This window comes from Apis dorsata, unplaced genomic scaffold (assembly GCF_000469605.1).
Source record: "Apis dorsata unplaced genomic scaffold, Apis dorsata 1.3 scaffold_44, whole genome shotgun sequence".
In the NCBI taxonomy this organism is placed as follows: domain Eukaryota; kingdom Metazoa; phylum Arthropoda; class Insecta; order Hymenoptera; family Apidae; genus Apis; species Apis dorsata.
In genome coordinates, this window is record NW_006263346.1 from 1,310,490 (window position 1) to 1,332,738 (window position 22,249).

The 22,249-nt window shown below is 28.0% G+C and overlaps 1 protein-coding gene and 3 long non-coding RNA genes across 8 annotated transcripts in view; 3 read left to right on the forward strand and 1 right to left on the reverse strand.

Annotated features, from left to right (window-relative positions):
- LOC102680972 overlaps positions 1-22,249 on the reverse strand; it is a 115,105-nt gene that overhangs the window by 38,035 nt on the left and 54,821 nt on the right. Inside the window, exon 1 of one of the 3 annotated variants that reach the window (XM_006608746.2) lies at positions 5,166-5,411. The exons of the other annotated variants lie outside the window; for them this stretch is intronic. The gene's annotated coding sequence lies outside the window, so the exon portion shown is untranslated. Of the gene's footprint in view, positions 1-5,165; positions 5,412-22,249 lie in introns of those variants that run through there. 3 annotated transcript variants of the gene reach the window in all.
- Positions 8,375-14,164, forward strand: LOC102680876. 3 transcript variants are annotated; one of them, XR_004151561.1, is made up of 8 exons: positions 9,138-9,398; positions 9,484-9,673; positions 10,242-10,602; positions 10,963-11,840; positions 12,083-12,430; positions 13,108-13,331; positions 13,533-13,613; positions 13,753-14,164. It is a non-coding gene; the product is annotated as an uncharacterized LOC102680876 (long non-coding RNA). The 3 variants fall into 3 exon arrangements; XR_004151562.1 differs by lacking the exons at positions 9,138-9,398; positions 9,484-9,673 and adding an exon at positions 8,375-8,538; XR_004151560.1 differs by having other exon boundaries at positions 9,139-9,673.
- On the forward strand, positions 14,606-15,505 carry LOC116186552. The gene is made up of 3 exons (XR_004151570.1): positions 14,606-14,627; positions 14,771-14,825; positions 14,943-15,505. It is a non-coding gene; the product is annotated as an uncharacterized LOC116186552 (long non-coding RNA).
- On the forward strand, positions 19,357-21,081 carry LOC116186554. The gene is made up of 2 exons (XR_004151572.1): positions 19,357-19,465; positions 19,655-21,081. It is a non-coding gene; the product is annotated as an uncharacterized LOC116186554 (long non-coding RNA).

Sequence of the window (22,249 nt, forward strand, 5' to 3'; positions counted from 1 at the left end):
TGATTTAAATAAGTGGAAAGACTGGTTAAAACCTAGGTATTTCAACATTTTATACACGCGCCACCTGAGAAATGATTAATTGATCGATACGAAATACAAGTGAATGTCATGAGCATGAGCAATTGCTCGAGCAATATTTAATGAAATTAATAAGATTGAGAGGAAATGAGAGGAAGTAACTGGAGAATAAGCAACATGGTTGTTCTAATTATCTTGATATTAATTTTAAAAATTTAACAATTTAATAATTCTTTTATTCTTGTGCATTTTAAGCAATTTTTATTAATTTCAATTTGCTCAATCTAATTTCCTCCTATTGATTTCCTCCAATTTGTTCTTATTGATAAATAGGTATGGAGATGAATAATGAGAATTTATTCAGATATTGATTTTAAATATAACTATTTATCTTTTTATTTTTTATTTTTTTTCACACTGTTTTCATTTTTTTAAGAATACCCACCATTTCCAATGTTTGCACAATTTTGCAAATGAATGATTTCGCCAATACATTGTTTTTCAATTAGAAAACGTTGGTGGAAATAATGTGGAAATTTTGAAATGAGAAATTTTAATTTCAAAGGTTGACGTTACTGACAATTAAAACGCTTCATTCTCATTCAACTCGTTATTTCTAGTCACATAGAATAATATCGGACGATCTCGACAAAATTTCCATTCTTAAAATATTAAAATATTCCAAAACTTTAATCACATAATCAATCCAAAATATTCCTAATTGCTTCTTAAAGATTCAGAATTCAATATTGCATAGAAGATAAATGGCAGAATTCTATATCGGGATTCCACGTTGCACCAAAAGATAAATGGCAGAATTCTATATTGCACCAAAGATAAAGCCGCAGAGAAATATTTCCAATATCAAAACTCTCAATATTCCAGCGAACGTAAATCTAAACGGAATTCCACAACAGAATTCTCCATAGCATCAAAGATAAATCGCCGGAATATCTTCGAAATTTTATTTCTCGCCCGTTTCTCGCCGTTATCGTGAGAAAAAAGCAAGCACCCTCTTTCCATAAACCAGCCACTCGCGGCCACCATGGTCATATGAATCATTCGGCCGCAATTCGCTTTCCTGTTGCAGGCCTTGCAAGAGCAAAATCAACGGGAAAAGAAAGAAAGAAAGAAAGAAAGAAGGAAAGCGAGAGTAGGAGAAAGAGGAACGCGTGTAGTTGCGGGTGGGTAGCCGGCGAGAAAAGAAACACATCTCAATGCGTGTTTTCGCCCACGTCATCCCGCCGCTTGTGTTTCTCCATCGTACACATTCGTGGATATAATCGGCGAATCGGTGCTTGTGCACACGTTAATGTCTTACTCCTACGAGGGCGACACGGTGAATAAGCGAATGAATTGCCTTCATTACCGCGATGTATGCGGCGCCGCGAATCATGAAAATCGAGGTAGCGAGACCACGAGTATTGTTTAATAATAATAAATCGACCGAGAGACGATTCTAATTACTCGTGAAAAATTTTCTCCTATGTTTTTTTTTTTTTACTATATTCTATCTGTGGATAATTTTTTTTTTAAATCTGAAAAAAATTCGCCGTTTCATAATCAATTATTATAATTTGTATATGCATAACAATATGCATGGACAAAAGAAAATGATTTGACGCAAATTCGACATCCACCGGATGGAGGAGAATCTGTAAGAGTGGTTTGTTCGTTTAAAAATTGCTCGAGAAGAAAATGAGGATTGACGTTAACGTTGCCTGAAAAAATAAAAGGGGGAATTTACTTTGTGAAAGTTCATGCAAACAATGCCTCGACGACGTTAAACGTCGTTCCTCGGGGGAAGAGAGCAGAACGATGTAAATCTTTGAACCGCGAAACGTGGTAAAAAAAAAAAGAAGATCCACCCCCGCGACATTTACAGGTAATACGGAATAAGTAACAATGCGAAGAAACCGCAACCAGGACATTTACATTTGTTTGAATGGTTCCTTTTGGTCATTTTGAAGAGAACAGATCATATCTAATATATTTTTTAATAATATTTAAAAAAGAAAATTAAAGTTAATTTTAATTTTACCTAAATAAGTTTTATAATTATAGTTTAAGATTTTTTACTCAAACATTAATTTTATATTATTATAAAATTAAATTAACTCAAGAATCAATTTAATTTTACAATTTCCTAAAAGACCTTTAAAATAAAATATGATAATTGAAATTTGTTAAAGAGATATGTGATTATTAAAATTATCATAAAATTACGAGAATTAGTCAATTTATATACAATTATTGTATTCATCAAAAACTTTTATAGAAATATCGAATATATGTATCTACACGTACAAAGTTTCATATAAAATAGAATTATTATTATATTATTTCGACAATATCAATTGAATTGATATAAGTTGAATGAAAACTTTTGCGACTGACTATACCTCTCAGCTGATCTACAAGGTTAACGTAACGTTCGATATTATTAAGTAAACATTGGATGTACACCGGTTATCATTACACGTGATTGGTCCAAAAAAAAAAAAAAGAATAAAAAAATATGAGAACAAGACTCGTGGAATTGGACGAATTTGCATACAGTTGTAATCGTCCTTTACGACCAATTATCGTCTAACATGCTATCGATGCATTTAAAATGATGAAAGGAGAGAGGGGAAGACACGTATGCGAAACGCAAGCGCAACTTTCGAACCGATTGTCATTAGTTCACGGTGGTCCCGCGGGATAAAAAGATGCACGAGGTAACTTTACCTCGTGTTCACTCGTTGTGGCGGCATGCTTTCTTCCACGGGTTGGCATATTAGCATAAATGCAGCCGTTAAAATCCGGATTCAAGGTTAACGGCACGTGAAACTCGGCCACCAGCAATGCGGCAGGTAGAAGCCGAAAACGAGAGGAGGTAATTGAACGAAAGGAAAGAGAAACGAAGATTACCGAATTGATTTATATTTTTTCTAACCTTTTTAAAAATACATGCTGATAAATATTTTGTAAATGGAATAATTTAAGGAAAGTGAAATGAATTATGTTATAATAAGTGAATTAAAATATTTTATGTTTATGTAGTATATAATAATAAAGTATCTATGATAATCTAACCTAATCTAACCTCTTATAACTATATTCAAAACTTTTGACATCGATCAATCCTTAATTTCAATAATTCTCTATAATTATTGTCAATAAATAAAATTATTATATAATAAAATTTAAATCAGTAGTAAATATAATAAATAGTGATGATTCATTCGGATTTGGAAATCTTTTAATGAGAAAATAAAACAGTTTTTACTCGATCTCAAAAAGATATCTGATATTTGTATATTGATATAAATATTTTAAAATACTAATTCTATAAATAATATAATATTCTATAAATGTTTTTTTTTAATATATTATAAATGAAAAACGAAAAATGAAGAAATTTAATGATAATTATAAATTTTCGTAAAAATGTTTCAATATCGTGTATGTTGAATTAATGTTAATATAGCTACATGCAGAAAAGACATTTCTATAATCACATATAATACTTTTAATAGAATATAAAAAAAAAAAAATATAAAAAAAGAATATAGAAAAAGAAAACTATAATTTATAAATTATATTTCTCAGGTTATACTTAAAAATCAAAGAAAACTCGAATAACTGTTTCTTCGTATAAAATAGAGGTTAAGAATCAAAATACACCTTCGTGTCGTGACAGTTTTATTCACATCTGCATATTCCAATACTACTATTATTCAAGATTTATGTTATATCACAATATTTTACGATCTTATTTCCATATACATTTCCAACATAATGAAAAAACAGTGTAATAAGTTATTATTATAATTTATTATTATTATAATTGGTAAATAAATTATAAATATCAAAGAAAAAAAAATTTTTTAAAAAGGAAAATCCTAAATAATATTCTTTAATTTATTAAATTTTTAATATGTTTTATAATTATTATATATATATAAATATATTATTACATCAAAAACATTTTATACAAAATATATTTCAATGCAAATATTAGATTATATAAACTTTCATAAACAGATAATATTATACATCTATTATTAATATTATTATAAATATTGCATAAATAATAAAATTTAATCTAAAACACACATTTGGAAAACTATTTTCATTAAAATAGATTCCATGAAATTTCACTGTATTCAAAAAACTATAACCTAACCTATTACTTCAAGAAGATTAAGAATTATTTTATTACTAAAAATAAATTTTTACTTTATATATTAATAGAATGTTTTTTATAGAAATTTAATCATCTCTATTAAATGAATTGAATTTCAGAAATGATAAAAACAATTAGGAGAATAAATTTAATAAAAATATAAAATATATTGTTCATTATCAAAAAAAAATTTTAACATGTTAAATTAAAACATGTCATTGAACAAAGATTGATGCTGTATAATTTTGAAACTAAAATATAATTATAATTATTTATTTTAATAAAAATAATCTACTTACAATATTTTATGGATAATTTTTGTTACTTGAATGCTAATTAATATGCAATATAAACTGAATAATGTATTATTCTATCTATCTATTTATCTATCACTCATAATTGTATATAATATACACATAGATGTATATAATCACAAATAAATAATTAAATAAAAAAAGAAATTATTACGAAATCACGAGAAATTCCTTCGTATCTCCTAACCTATAAGAATGATGAGAAAGTAAAGTTCGGTTAACGTATCACCAATAGAATGCACTTTCTAAACGAAAACCAAAAGCACCAGACATAAACAAAATTGTTTTACTGTACACAGAATGTTAATATATTCATTAGATACTTTTGAAGAATTGATTTCACAGATCAAACACAAAAGTTTATATGCAAAGATGTCGATTGAGACATATATTAAGTTACAAACAAGATAAAGTAAAAAAACAAAGATAAAACCATCTTATTTTATTTCTATCTCATTTCATTTAACGCAAATTTCAATTGCGTTACAACTTAATAAATAAGCCTTAATCGATATTTTTGTATATTAACTTTTGTATTGATCCTTTTCAGAATTCAAAGATGTTCCACGAATGCATTAGCACTCTGTATACGTTTCAAAGTATTCTTCCTTTAAAAGGCTAATATAAGAGCTAGCGTGTTTTCTACTTTTGAAAATACATACCCACTGAAAATTATCGGTATGGGCCAAATGTGAAAAAATTTCGCTTCTCACAGAGTCGTCCTGGCTGCGAATGGCCGGTTATACGCAGTCTGTTAACACCAGACAACCGAGTTGCGGCTTCATTTACATCACTATACTGCGGTATCGATGTCAACGTCTCGGTAAACTTCAAAGTTAAATAGAGTTTCCGTCATTTCGCTCGTGAAACGAGCATTTCCTAGTTTTGTTTTTTTGTATCTCTTATTAGTATCTATAGTTAACATGATATATTGTTTCTTTTCTCTTTTTTTCTTGACTGTTCCTTGACTGTCTTTTTGATTTATTTTAGATTGACGTTTATAAAATTTTGTTAAATTTTAGTACATATTATTAATTTCAATATTCTTTAGCTGCATAAAAATTCGTAGCTTAAATATTATTAAAGAATAAAAAAATTAATATTTATCATATGAAAATGATATAAAATTTATAATTTCTGAATTATTGCAAATACATTAGCGCAAATAATTTATTTATTCATTATTTATATTATTATTTTTTTTATTATATTTTTATTATATTATTAATCTTTTAATTAAAGATATTTTTAAATTATATAATTAATAATTCTTATGAATTTGGAATAAATTATTTGAATTGTTAAAAAAAGTATATAAATTATTATATTTAATTATTTATATTAGAAAATTGTTTTGATTAAATACAGTGCAATATTTCGAAAAAAACATATAAATATATAATTATTTCATTTCACAAACAAAAATATTATGTCAACCTAATTTATTCAGTAGTCGTTCAGAGAAGAATTGGTTCATATAAACCATTCCAGGTCCGATTTAAATGACAATCAATATGAAATATGCATAACTTTATTGTACAGAAGCAGAACACGTGTGGGAATAATTATATATTGCTTTAGGTAATTAGCGTCATTGTTTCGCCGTCTCTATGGAATTTATGACTAGTTTGTCGAGCAGGGTTGTACATTATCTGGCGTGTCTGATCATGTGGTGTAAAATAATGTTTGACATGTTCACTATTACTGTGAGTGATTCACGTCCAACTTTTCTCATTTTAATGATTTTTAACGAAGTACAAGATAAAAATGTTAAATTTTACATATTTCGATCGAATAAATTTATCATTTATTTAACATGATTTTATTCAATTATTAAATTTATGAAATAAATTTAATATAATTCCATGTACAAAACCATGTGTTAAAAATCACATAAATTAAATTGATTAATTCTTGATTTTTATAATAAAATGAAATAATAAAATGAATAATATTAACTTTAATGAAATTCTGAGATATCTTAACATGTTTAAATGAAGTTAGTATGTAGAATATATCGTGGAGAAAATATTTCTGAATGATGAAGTCAATACATGTATCATGCTTTAAATATAAATAGAAATCACTTAATTAAATACAAATTAAGTGAATTTATATCTATTTTGCAAAGAAAATGAGGAAATATTATTTATTTAAATTTAATTTCACTCCTTCGAGGAATTAAAATATCTGCAATAAATCCATATTGAATATGTTAAAAAATTTTATTTTTTATTAGTCAGAACTTTCCACAGTTATGTATCAAAAAATTAAATTCTAATTTTAATGGATCTATTTATTACCTCTATTAGATTAATGAAACAATAAACATCAAATATTAAATTATTTAAACAAAAAAATTTAAATATATGTATATAAATATATATAACATTTAATATACTTTCCCAATAACAATTAAAAAAAAAAAACTTGTATTTTACAATCCATCTTTCTCTGCGAAACATTAATAATTCTCAAATAAATCTCTCTTCGTTCGATCCGGATCGACTCGATTTAACAGAATGGAACGTGACTTCATGGATCTTGAATTATATCTTCTGTTGCAATTTCGCGTCCCCGAAGAAATATTCGGTCTAAACACACGTTGGAGAACGAGCGTTTCGCTCATCGCCCTCGGCACGTGCCGAACAAGATGGATTGTACGTGAGCTCAACAAATCAAGGAAAAAAGGATGAGAACAAGGAATGAAAATGACTTAAGAATATGGCCATGGATATTACGCTTTATATCGCAAATATTATCAATATTTACAAATTGGTGAATTGTTATACGAACAAATGTTTGAAATATGAATAAAATTGTTGTAACATGATTATTTATTTATAGACTATTAGAATAAGATACTTAAATAAATTTTATAACGATAGCATAATCAATTTTGAAATTACCGCCATTTGATGAAACTATCGAAATGTTAGATAACCAAAAAAGTTCTATTGTTTTTTTATGATAGAAAATTATAAAATTATTTATAAAATATAGAATTAAATATGATAGATTACATGAATTAGATGGAATAAATTTTTATTAATTAATATAATGATGAAGGAAAAGTAATTAAAGAAAATATGAAGAATATTCTTTGCGAAATGAGTCACTTAATCATATTTCTTAATTATGACGATGCAAAAAATTGTACGTTCTTAATTTAGATCGATTTTATTTCAAGGCAAACATGTTTTGTTTAATTGCATATTTAATTTTGTTTATTTTAATTGATGAACTTCGAAATAATAACTATGGAAAATAATATAATATAATATTAGCTACTTCACGTAACATAACATGTTGATAGATAATAATTATAAATTGATAATACAACTAATAAATATATTGATATAATTATTGAAATACGTACATTGATATATGATATATATTGACACGGTCGTTGATATAATTCACAAAAATGAATTATAAAAATCGTCTTCACGTTACAAATCATCGTTTAGTACTAACGACATTAATATATCGAGAATATTTATCGATCTTGCATCGATCCAAATTACACGCAACTCGGAAACCCGTCCACCACTTTCTGGAAACCAGTGAAAATGAGCAAAAAAATAAGATTTATTGCCAATAAATCTACAATTTCTCGTTACGCGACAATTAATCTAAATTCCCGTCAATTAACGCAATGTCACGATCTCGATCGAGGTTGTCCACGCCTCGATCGATCGAAACTACAGATTAAAAAATTATTTCGTTCGTATTCTGAGCAGAAAAATCGACATGACATCAGTCCTTTTAGAATACTCGTATCCTTCTGTTACGAGTCACAAATCGATACAATCTTTATAGCTGTCGTTCAATAAATCGATTTCTCGATGCGATCTCGAATCAACAAATATGTCTGACATCGTGTGGCAGTGACAATGAAAATGGACGCAGCATATCTCGACTGTTCGAAACCAGAATATTCTACGCAATTTAATTAATAATATTATTAAAGAAATTTTATGAGTTACAAGAAAAAAATGCTAATAAATTTTGTTGCGTAAATTTGATAATAAGGTAAGTAATATTTTATAAATAAATATAATAAATTATAAATCGTACATGAATAAAAATATTTTGTAGTACTATTTCAATATCATGAAGTATCATGAGAAAATTTTATAAATGTATCAATTTAGTAAAATTATATATTTGACGAAATAACCTATTCTAATGAATAGAATAGTGGAATTTGGAATAAATTCTATAAATTTTTCATGAAGTACCTAATTAATTGTATCTAACTAATTATTTTTATAAATGGAAAGATTAATTAAAAGTAAAATCGAATGTTGATTGAATTGATTTGAAATTTGATGAATATATATTTACTAGAAATTTCACGTTTAATCGATAGTTATAGATAGTTCTCAATAATAAAAATAAAATACATTTTTTTTCATAATTCGATCATTATTTATAACAAAAATTTTTATAATATAGAAGAAAATATAATTAAATTTCTCAAAACTAATAAATAATTATTCTAAAATTCGAAACTACCAACTTTGCAAATTTCTTAAAACTAACAAATAGCTATTCTAAAATTCGAAACTACCAACTTTGCAAATATTAGAATAATCTATTAAATTCATTTCTTTCTAATAACACTTCACATTCCTATAAAAGAAATCTTTAATATTAAATTTGACTAGATTTATAAGTATTATATACATTGAACTCGATTTCATTGAAATTAAACCATTCTTAAGCTACAATAAATAATTGGCACACGATAGTCGTTGATTTCGACTTTTTCGACAACTTAACCTCAAATCCGGATCAGATAATCGGTAGTCATTCTCCTTATCTGGTAAACTATTTGAACGACAACGATTCATTGTTCGTCTTGGAGATCCTGTGTTCACTTAACAAAGGTTTAGCAACAGTTTCTCGTTTGGTGAAAATACAAAACCGGTCGAGGTAGGACGACTGAATGAAACGATTTCGCAATTATACCAGATGCTAAACTCTCTCGTGTCACGCTGGATATTCGAAACCTTGTTACCGGCTCGGATCAATTAGATTTGCGATTATTGCACTGAGACTAATCGTGGATATATTGATGTTTATAGAAAAGAAGAAAATGATGTTTACAGTTGTTTATCGTGGACGCGATTATGATTTTTACGAACGAAGAGAGATAGAACAGGTGTTGCATTGGAATATTAAAGAAATGAATTTTTGTAGTTGTAATTTAAGAGTGACTAATGGAAAAGAAAAGAGATTTGTTCTGTTTTTTTGTTTTTGTTGAAGTTTTGAAACATATTTCACTAAATTGGTATTTAGATCATTTAATGATCTATTGATTAATAATAATGATTTTTACCAATTGAAAAAAAATTTTAAAATAATTAAAAACTATGTGTTGATGTCAAACTAGTGATAATTATATATTATCTATAATATATTGAAATATTTCTAATGAAAATAAATAAGATATCATTCATTTATCTTAGAAAAAATTGAAACATAATAGAAATCACATATGTGTAATGTATTAATATTGCATGATTTTTTTTTAATACATTTATGTATAATTTGTTATATTAAAGACAATTTTATGATAATTATTGACGTAATTTCTACGTCAAATAATAATTTATAATGATAATTAGAATCCTGTAGATTGAATATAAACTTTTATTATTCTAAAATAACATTTAGTAATGGATAAGTTTCTATTTATATATTAATTATTTTCCTTTTTTGATATTCAGGAATATATTTTAAATAATTACGTGGGAAATCAAGAGATAATGATAAAATCTCAAAACACATAAACATATGGATTCATAATCTATTCGCATCCATATTCAAATGTTCTAAATCTATCTGTGAGATACTTGATCCCATCGCTACAATGATAACTTGAATAGAAGGAAACAGAGAAGAGAAGATCGGTCAGTTCTCCCTGTGTCGGTGTTCGCGCCACAGATTGCATCAGCACGCCCTTAATCCTATTATGACTAAGTAATGACTCCTTAGTATGCCGACTCGAGAACCGTAAAAATGTTGTGTCAGATGCTATCTGACTGGTTGTCGTTTGGTAATTTACTATACGTCCAGCATCGGCTAAAGGTCAGACCGCTTTTACGCTTGATTCACGGCTTCCGAAGAAGTCTTCTCTCCTTCTATGGCGGTCGTAACTAAGGAAAGATTAGCGTAGTGAGATTATGATTTATGATTTTCAAGCAGTTCATGAGAATTTTGTATTAAAAGAGTAGAAAGTTGAAGTTGATATGTATTATGATATCGAACTACATCGATATCATTTATAATGTTATAAATAATAAAATTATTCAAATTAGTATTAAAGCTTAGAATTTTTAGTAAAAATTTTGAAAATTATGATACTTTCAAAATAATAAAAAAATTGAAAATGTATCGATACTATAATAATTTATATATTCAAAATAATAGAACAAGTGTTATTTACAGGTCCAGTTCATCTTGTTAAGCACATTTATTGAAAAAGTGACATGACTCAAAATTTGCATTTGTCGAATTCTTTGTCACAAAGAATGAACATTGCTTAAGAAGCATCAAGCAATCACTACTGAAGAGAAACAGAAAAAGAGAAAGAGAGAGAAGGAACGATGGTATTTATAGGTCGTTCGAATTCTATGGACCTCGAGAGAACACGACAAGTAATAAGTTTCGTTTAAGTCTGAGCAATCAGATAACGATCGGAATTTTGCGGCGAGAAGAAAGAGAGAATCGAGGGAGAAAGAGAGATTGTGTATCCAATCTACTTGTAATTATATGCGACGGAATCTGGTATGTAAGGATTGTTTAACGGTAAACGATGAATTGGTGCAAATAGCAGGACTGAACAGTTATTAACGAAATTGCCATGAACCATCTGATTAAGAGGATTGCTTTGAAGTACATGTGTGTATTATGCAATATGATGAACAAGAGAATAGATTCATCAGATTTGCGTCCCTTGAACAAGTTATGCATAGATGAATGAATGGAGATGAATTTTATGGATGATTCTTCGAAAAAAGTTATTCTAAAGAGTAGCATGTGTTAGAGAGATATTATGAGGATAAAATTTTTGTTATTGTTTTTTTTTTAAAGTTCTATTGTGGAATATTTATTTAACACATATTTAAATTGCAGGAATAGTAAAATGAAAACTGTGAAGTAAATAATTGAATAAAATAAAGATATAATTATAATCAAGAATTTTTGAAAAATATTGAAAGAAGGAGAGGAATTAAAAAAATTGAACGAAAAAATGCTGTTATTAGGTCAATCAATATTTAAATAAAGTTAATTTATTGATGAAAAAAAAAATGACTGTAATTAAGGTAATATGATAAAAAATTAAGGTTTAATATAGTCATATTTTTAATATATTTTGTATTATCACATATATAATCATATTTAATATATATTAAAGTAAAAAATTTATCATTTTAACAAGTTTCTATTATGATACAATTTATATTTTTTCGTCAATCATAAATATTTATCTGCTAAGTTAAATAATAATAAATTTTTACTAAGTTCAACTTAACTTCAACCAAATATGGAATTACCTTGTCGACAGAGATAAAAAAACAACATCAAAGCCGCAATGAGAGTCGTAAAGATGAGCCAACAGAACCATAAAAGCAACAGCAGAACAATAAATCTAATATTTCGTAAAACTCTGGTTCCCTCTTTCCATCATCAACGATTAGGAATGATTCTCGAGAGCTTCTTAATAACGAATGATCCCAAATCCATCAAAACTCGAAACGACGAAAATACTATATCCTATCCATGAAAAAAGGAGTCCTCGAAAAAAATATGTAAAAGGGTCCACCAGAAACCAGTTCAGATTTATCGCTTCCGGTATAGTGAAAAATATGAAGCAAATTAACATGCCCAAGTAATATTGTTACGATGATTTATGGTATGTAAAACGATGTTCGAAAGGGTAAAGAATGAGGGAAGCTCGTGTATCAGTGAAGATGGTCAACGACGTCTGCTTGGAACAACCATTAAGCCGCTTATCCACTGGTCTTCACGAATGGTTTTTAAACGATTCACTCATTGAACGATATATAAAATTATTTTGATTATACGATTTCTATAATAAAATTCAACATTTAATTTTCCAAATTTAGTGAAATTAATTTCACTAATTCTTGAATCTTTTCATGTTTTTTATTTTTAATTATACATTATAAATTTATTTATATTTCAAAATGAATATAATGAACAGGATCATCCTTTTGAAATAATAATTTTCTTTAATCTATTTTCTTTAAATTTGATTCACATTTTTTTTTCTTTCTTAAAATTATTTCTATTCTAAAATTATTTTTAGATAATAGTGTCAATACCAATTAAAGATTGCATATAACATGTAACTTAATAACTTTTTAACTTTTTATAAAGATTCCAATTCACGAATCAGAATCATCACAATTCTCTATTATCTCTTATCGAAATTTAAAAGTGGATACAAGGCTTTAAGTGTTTCAAATGACGATTAAACCTGCATCATTGACCGCCCTCTCATTATCTCGTTTCTCTGCCCTTCTCTTCTTCACATCCCGGTTTCATGCTTGCATAATGCATAAACAGGGTGAAAACACGAGGAAGCTGTCCAACGTCATTTCAAGCGGCAAAGAGAATGCGAATTTGCAAGAAACTAAGCCGACTGCATACCAACGAGCCTGAAACCCAAGAAAGCCGATCTTTCCGCAATATCTTTACCACCTTAATTCCCTGCGAATCTCGTGAAAAAAAGGCGCGAACATCGTCCAAAGGGATTTAAACGGCTACTTATTCTCGTTCAGTTTGGTTTGGTAAGTGGGAAACAAGTTTTCGATAGGTCGTTTTCGATATTCGAACGCCGTGAATTCTCGAGCAAAGTTAAGTGGAGGATCGAGGATTAAGGCGTTTAAGAATTTTTATATTGAAATTTATATTATTGAAATTTGTTTAATTTTTGCTTCGATACTGAAATTTTGTTTAATTTTTATTAAAACGTTATATTTTTTTTTTAGTGATAAACCAGCAAGATACAAAGATAAAAATGGATGTGATAATATACGTGTAAGTTTATAAGTTTACATGTTTTGAGATAGGTAATATTAATTCAATTTTCGAATAATATTTTAATATAAATAAATTAAAAGTTGTATGATGTAAAATTATTATAGTTCAATGAATCTTTACATTTAATAAGATTAAAGTATTTATTCTTTCATATTTCTTCAATTTCAGGAATAGAATGTCTCAAGTGACAGTAAGTATTTGAACGATTTTAAAATTTATTCAGCTCAAAAAAACATTTCAATGAAAAAGAATTATTCCAAAAACTTATTTTCTTCACTTTTAATCACGCAAATTGGAATCAATTGCTAATACAAAAAGTAATTGGAGATAACATACAGAACCACTGTGTTACAATACTTGTCACTTGAAATGAGTTCAAATCACGTTGCTCTAAGGATGCTTTTAATTTGAAAGCAAATTCTCCAAGATAATGTATGAACTTGGCAATGGTAACGTTGAAAGGATAATGCACCAACTTTGTCTACCCTTTAAAAAACGTTGACCGAGAAGAAAGATGTTCGAATGATGGACGTTCAACTCGAATAGTTTTCCAGATGTCATCTCTTTCTCGAGATTCACAACGAGGATAAAGTTGTAAGAATCCGTATCCACGAAGACACGAGGCGAATTGTCAGCTTTGCGAAATGGAAAAAAAAAACAAAAAGAAAGAAAGAAAAAATAAATATTACGACTGTGTTATGGACGTGGTTTACCGGTAGCCAACACGTAGAAGCTACTCTTTGTACGTGGAATAGTTACGAGTTCTTCGGGTTCTGTTTAATATGCATGGAAACGCGTCTCTTAGACCATATGCTTTCATATGTTTACCGCTTCCAATTTCTCATTGTTGAACTACTGACTTAAACGATATTCTTGTATGGAGAAAGAATGAAAGAACGAGTTCCAGAAATTCCAGAGAAAATAATGATGGATTAAATAAAAAAAAAAGAATGATGGAAAAATGTTGAAATTTGATTTTTGAAGAGATTCGTAAAAATTCGAATTTAAAGATTTGAAATTCGAAACTCGAATTTTTCTAAAGAGTAGGTAATTTATCAAGAAGTTTGATGAATTTTTATTTTGCAAATTTTTTATTTTTAAATTATGTTAATATCTAAAATTAAAAAAAAACAATCTTTAGATAATGAAGCAGAAATATCAATAACCAATCCTATATATTTTCCAGTATTTTTCAAAGCAAGAAGACTGACAAAATCTAAAGTGGACAGGATAGGATCCAAGTATATTTAAAAAACAAAATACTACTAAATAATCTTAACTCCAAATTTTCTACAAATTCTTAGTAATATAAATCCATTCATAAATAAGATCACTTATTTAATTATTACAAATCTCAGTTTGTTTCAAGAAAAAACTGTTCAAGATCAATCATTTGTTCAATTCACATTCAATTGCCACTCTAGAAACAAGGAAACTGAACAACCTAAAGATGTCGCATATCTTCAAATCACGTTATCCATTCAAAGCTATTATTCACACGCTTTAAACGACGTCTAAAGTGCAGTGACATCTTTTTTCGACTGTCACGCCTTTATCACGTTCAGTTTTGCGCGGCCACTCGTATCGATCTGACAGTAACATAAAAGCCGTGACAGAATGCCATCACCGACCGTCTTCGCGGAATCCTAAGAAACTTAGTTAGTCAGGAACCCTCTGCGTTGCGTATCGGGAGTCAGCAGCCCGTGGCTGGATGACAAATCGTTGGTTGGCCGAGCTGACAGCTAACATCCATTGGCCGTTTTACAACTTGATAAATCGTAACACGGAGGATCTTCTCATATTTTAACATTATAACAGATCGTGTACGCGCTAAGAGCCCATTTTTTAAAATTACTTCTTTATTTAAGGATCTTTATTTTTTTGATCTTGTTCTCAAATCATTGAAACCGATAGGAAATAATGCAACTCCATGTTGCGCAAGTGTTAATATAATAACAAATGAAGCATCATTGAAGGATTGATTCAATGTGAATATAAGAGTCTATGTATGTAAGTATTCGAGGCTTATCTACAAGCAATTAAAGATCGAGTGAAATCTCTATCCAAAATATTTATATTTTAAATATTATAATGAGTTTATGCGTATTCTATTTATAAGCTTTTTGTGTACTTTGAAATATAAATATAGTCTAATTTTGCGTATTAAATTTTGTGTTTATTTTGGTCTCTAGAATCGACTCTTCAAATTCTACGAATATATATACTAACATTTTGTATCTTATTCTATCTAATTTATGAATATGGAATTCTAAGGTCCTTTTATTCGAAATATAATACTGCATTTAAAAGTTTATTTAATGTCTCGATTTGAAAATTCATACAATACGTATGCTTTTAAAGTTTTTTTTCAATTATTCTACGCCAAAAATTAAAATCTTCTAATAACTAAATTCTAAGTAATTCGATAAAATATAAACTACAAATCGATAAATGATGATAGTTGAATTTAAAAATCTATTGAAAACTATATAAATATTAAATTCCTTTTATCTTTTTCTTGATTCAAGCTGTATCGCTCGTATATTTTCATGTTTCGTGTTGGTTCGATTTATTTGTGTATTCATCTTACTCTATAATTTAGTTCATCATTTGATTCATTCGTAATCGCTAATGTCTTTATAATATTCTCGGTTAATAATCAATTAAGACTTGATTGAAAAGTAGTAGCGTTAAGAGATGAATTGCCGAATTGATGTCGTAATATCGAATGATTAATGGAATGATAAATCGTTGAAAGAATGATCGCCTACTCGAAAACGATCGAGGAAGGTGGAGTGGGTCGTTTAATGATTCGAATACGTGATTGTAACGTTGCTGTTGATTATTAACCGTACAATTTATTGTATCCTAAATGTCTGTTTCCACGTCTAATTTTTTACCGTTTCGTGATATATACCTTATTGTGAACAAACCTACGAGTTTCTATAAAGCTTAATTACCTAACCTCAATATTATCGTGAATAGGAAAGAGTATCGATGAAACATTTTACCGGGATGATACGTACCGTAAAACGAGATAATTCGAAATAATCAAGTATTTCTAATCCTGTATCGTAAAGATATAATTTATTACTAATTTATGTAGATTGAAATAAAAGGATAAATCGAAATTATCTGAAAAAAAAAAATAATCGAGAAAAATATCGTGATTATTTGCAACATCATAAATATAAGATCTCCTATAATATTCTGATATAAAGCAAAAGCCACGTTAGAAATCATTATGGAAATCGCTAAATCTAATTTCCATAATAGATAAGTTGCATAAATTACTTCAACAGAATTTTAATGCAGCTAGGTTAGGAATTTATTACAATATTGTTACAATATTGTTATATTTTCATGTTAATGATGTCGATGCAATCATAATGTCGTTTTAATTAAATGTACAAGCAACAAAAATTGTAAAATATAATCGGTATCGATTGTACAACAAATTTTAAGTTTTTTTAAAATTTGTTGCGAAATTATATATTTTTCTTACAATCGTGAAAAAAAGAAAAAAGCAAATAACACAATAATAATGAATATTGAACACGTTGTTACATTGTATTATTATCTTGTTATTTTAAAAGCAATCAGAATGAATGCCTTTTATTCGTTTAATCCAGCATCAAAAATCCTCTGTAGATAACTTTTGACATGTACAAAAACAATTGTAAAAATGCAACGAAATCCAAAACTATGGTGTTCCAAATGTTATCGATTAATTGGATGCATATAGAAATAGAAAACTAGACATTTGAAAACTCTTTTATATCTTTTATATATCTTTTTTTTTTTCTTTAATACTGCACTGATTTGTCTGATAAGTAATTAATGATTTTATTATCTAAATAAGATATGGTGATAATAATACAGATACGATTGATTCGATTCAAGTAATATCAAGGTTAAAAAGCAGCACAATCGAAAAATGTTAATTTCAATCAGTGTTCTACGTAGATCTAGATATCGATAATATTCTGCTTATCTTGGATGTTATTTAATGATTTTTCATAGATTATCTTTTAATTTCGCTACGTCTAATACAATTTATATAAGGTGAACTGTGTTGAACATAATAAAATCTAGCAATGAATTATTTATTATCACTCGCAATTACGACAAGTGAAGGATTATCTTTGGAACCAGTTTGAAAAACGAGGATCGTTTAATAATTACTGTTGACGATGTAGACGATGTAAAATTAAAATTAAAATTGGAATTTAATTACAATGTAATCATCTAATATATACGTTAATGTTTGATGGAATAATAATAAATAATCGAAACGAGATCCTCCTAATAAGAAAATCATCATTTGCCTGTGTGTCTTCCATTTCTTCGACATTCGAGCCTTTGTTAAAATTATTACGATTGTAATTACGAGTTAAAATGTTATCGATTGGATATATCAATCATGATACAATTTTTATCGTATGATGGTATGATATAAATATTACTTGTATGATTAATATATCATCTTGAAAGAATTTATAACATTTTTTAAAACGGATAAACAGTTTCGACTATTTCAAAATTCCCGCGAAATTCTTTCCAACTTTCCTTCAACTTGTACTCCATTTTGCATTTATAAATTGTTTCAATAGCTCGAGTTTTCTAAAAAGGAATGGAAAATATAAAGCAAGATGAGACAATTAAAGCTTTTTCATTCGTTTTATTGGATTATTGAATGGAAAAGAAAAAAAATCGAACAAAAAGATGAGAATAGCTTTTGACTTAAAAATCCGCTTTATTCATTCGCCATTCGATTTCTTCTTTTTAATTCGCGACAGGATCCTGCGAATTCACGTCACATCTTGGCTAAAAAGTATTACAAGTAATATGTATATTTAGAAATGGAAAGATATTCACGGTTTGGCCAGCCATAAATCGACAGTCTGGCAGTTTGTTTACAATGTAAACAATCGTAAATTGGTTTTATTAACTAGGTGGGTGATGTAGCAACGTGATAATTAAGTCAAACTAATGCATTTTGAATGAATAGAATCGATATCAAATTAATTGATATATTGTTAATTTAGTTGGATCAAGAAAGAACGGATATTATATCAATTTGTAATTGATATTAATTGTAAATTAATGATAATATTAATATTACAACAAGTTAGGAGAATAGTTGAATAAATTTTTACAAAAAAGTTTTTACAAAGATAGTGATGGAAATTAACGAGGATTATTGATTGATTAATATTTGACGAGTGATTTTGTATCGAAGAATTTATTTTTAATTTTGTGTTAAATAAGATGACGTTGAATTAATTTAATAAAGTGAATTCTGGAATTAATTCCATAATAAAAAAAACTCGAGTGATTGTTAAAAATAATTCTTGATCCATTTTTCAAATTTGATCGAAAATCTAAGATATCGATTAATATTTCGCCGAAGATATACGTAAAATATTACGTATCTTCTAATATTAACAATACGACAATAGGTTTATTTTTAAAATTCCTTCAATGCTGTAAACAGAGAGCAAAGAAGCGAACTTAATACTCGATGGAATACAGTTTATCTGAAAGCACTGCTGAAAATAATATCGTTCGAAAGTTAATTCTGTCGATATCAACAAACGACACGTGATTCATATCCTAGAAATTTTCAACGCGAACCTATTTCTATATCGTTACGAAATACATAGCATCTTAAAATTAGCAATGTTTACACTTCGATATTATTGGTTTCGGTTTGGGAAAAAGTAATATCGATTTTGAAATAGCGTACTCGTCATTTCAATTTTGCACGATAAACTGGTATTTAATATTTTATAATCGAAGAATAATCATCTCGACAGAACATTAATATTTTCGATATTTTGTATCGCAAAATTGCAAACATATTTACATAACTACACACGTAAGTATATCAATTTGTGAATTTTTTTTCACAATTCTTCTGCATAATACTAACTAATTTATTATTTAAACAACGTTATTATCGTAACTCTGATCATTCGTTAAATCATTCATTCGTACGTTCTTACGTTCACTCGTAACATTAATTTCAAACTACGTATATATATATATATCTACGTTTCTCTTTCAGAATCGTTGCATTTATAACCTCTCCTCTTTCAAATCCATCTTTGTAATCGAAACTCGAGTTGCGATATATTTTTTACATCTAATCGTTTGATCTAATCTTCAACTTAAAATATATACACGGATATAAAACGAGGGATATTACAAAACGAATCTATCAATTGAAAATTCTTTATTTGACCGGGGTTTAAAAAGTGACACGCAACTTTCCCTTCGATCTAATAGGAAACGCGATACGGATTCGATATATTCGAATGTTGTCAAGAAAGAGAGATAAATAAAAGAAAAAAAAAAAAAGAAATATCGAAATCGAGTGGTCTCGAAGATCGTATCTACTTATTCGTAATATAAAATAATAAAGGTAAATCGATTCTGGATACGCTGATATAACTCTCGAAAATATAACTCTCGAACAACATCTGATTCTATCTTATCTTATATGGAATATTGGTCAATATTCGATTCCAAAGTGAAAACCGGAAAACTCATATTTTTCCACGGACGACAACTATTAAGAGAGGCGGGGGGGGGGGGGGAGAAATTAGTTTTAAATCGACTAATAAGCGACACTTTTGCGAGCGTTAATCGAGATCGCGGTAATAGAAATATTTTTTTTTTTTTTCAGGATCAGAATATGGAAACTTAATTAGGTTACAGGTTATAGTTTTTCAAAAGTATTTAAATGTATCCGTGTATGTGTTTCGTGAGAAATTAGATTGGAATTGGATAGTTGTCAGACGCTGAAATGCATTATTGAAACCGGCTTGTATATTGTTAAATAATTTCTCGAAGTAAAGTACATTTAAAATTGAATACGCGTGGAAAACTTGATCCGTTCTCTTTATTCATCTTATAGAAATTTATATGTTGGAAATATCGAGCGCGTAGAGATAAATTGCGTTGAAAATATATCTTTCATTGTCCATTGGATGGATTAAAAGATGAGACAAATTTGTCTTTTCAAGTTCCATGTTTTTTTAGTTACATCGAAAAAAGGTGAATTTGCATAAACGCGGTAGAAGTAATATAAAAGGAAAAGAAATTTTTTTTTTCTTTTTTAATTTTTAAATATCAATAGATATTTATGGATATTTATTGCTTCATTTTAGAATCATGACCTGAATCTTTAAAGAGGGAAATAAAAAAAAAAAATCACTTGTCAAAGATCAAAGTATTAAACAGCCAGAAGATTTTTAAAATATTTTTGGAATTATATATAATAACTGTATATACTGTCGATTGATTAGTCTTAAAACACGTTTTAAAATGTTTAAATATATATTCTTTAAATCACTTGGCATATCTGATTGATCGCGAGCGAAATGAAATCGGCCTCTCGACGTTATTAGAAGCTATTAGACACACATGGTGATCGCGTGAAATCTGCAAATCGTTCGATTTTGTTCGAAGTTTGACGAATAATTTAAATAATCCACGAAAAAAATCAGCATCGTAGAGTTATCTTTAGACGTTTCTCGTGATGATTTTTCTTTATTTTAGATTCAATATCATCACGGAGACGAATGACTGAAAATGATACGTATACTTTCTTAAATTATCGAAATCTAATTTACTTTTCATTCTCTCATACACGAGTAATTTGGAATCAAAACGTGGGAAGATAACGTGGTTCACACATCGCGTTCTTTTTCGCATATGCTTGCGTAAGGTCGAAAAATAAAAAATATAGAGAAATTTGCGAATAAAATTTCTTATCGACGGATGATAAAATCGTAAGTAACCAGATTAACGAAAAGTAACTAGCAATGAAAATAGAATATAACACAACGAATAAAGAAAAGAATTCTCATTGTTATTTTAGCCTTTGAACGTTCAGATGAAATCAATTCTCCAATTTTGTATGCAACGGCATACAATTAATTTTATTCTCGCGCGATTATCGAGTGACAATTAAGTAACGATCGCAACGCTCGTTGTCACACCTAATAAAATGACGGCTATATAAAATGTCAAGACTTTTAACGCGTGCCGTGCAAATGAAGAATAGGTTAATACGATTTGACAGCGAGTGATTCGATTGAAACGTTCCCTCGAGGAAATAACATTTCTAATGTTATCTAAAGCAGAAAAAAATCCAATCGATTAAAGGCACGCGATTTATTATTAAATAAATCTCTAACTGATTAATGGATCTAATGGATCCGATGCTTTTGTCATTGTGAAACAATCGTCCACGTAATCTTTACATTATTTATACACTATTATCTCTATATTAGAGTTTCAAAAGGACATTAAGAGGCACTTTTTTTTTTTTTTTTTTTTGAAAAGAAAAATTATTCAAGTCGTTGCTCACCAAGCATGATTGAAACGCAAAGATTGATTCGCGCGATTGTGAATAGAAGTTTCTAAAGACACTTTGTATATCACACTTTGAACTACGTACAACTATCCTACATTGAATTACAAATTCAAAGGTATTAAAATTACAAATTTAATTTATTTATATCGTCAATTTATATTGATTGATTTGGCAGAAGAAAAAAATTAGCGGAGGATTTTCGAAAAATATATATATTTCATTGATATTATACTTTCTCCACGAATTTTTTTATTCGCAAAAAAAAAAAAAAAAAAAAAA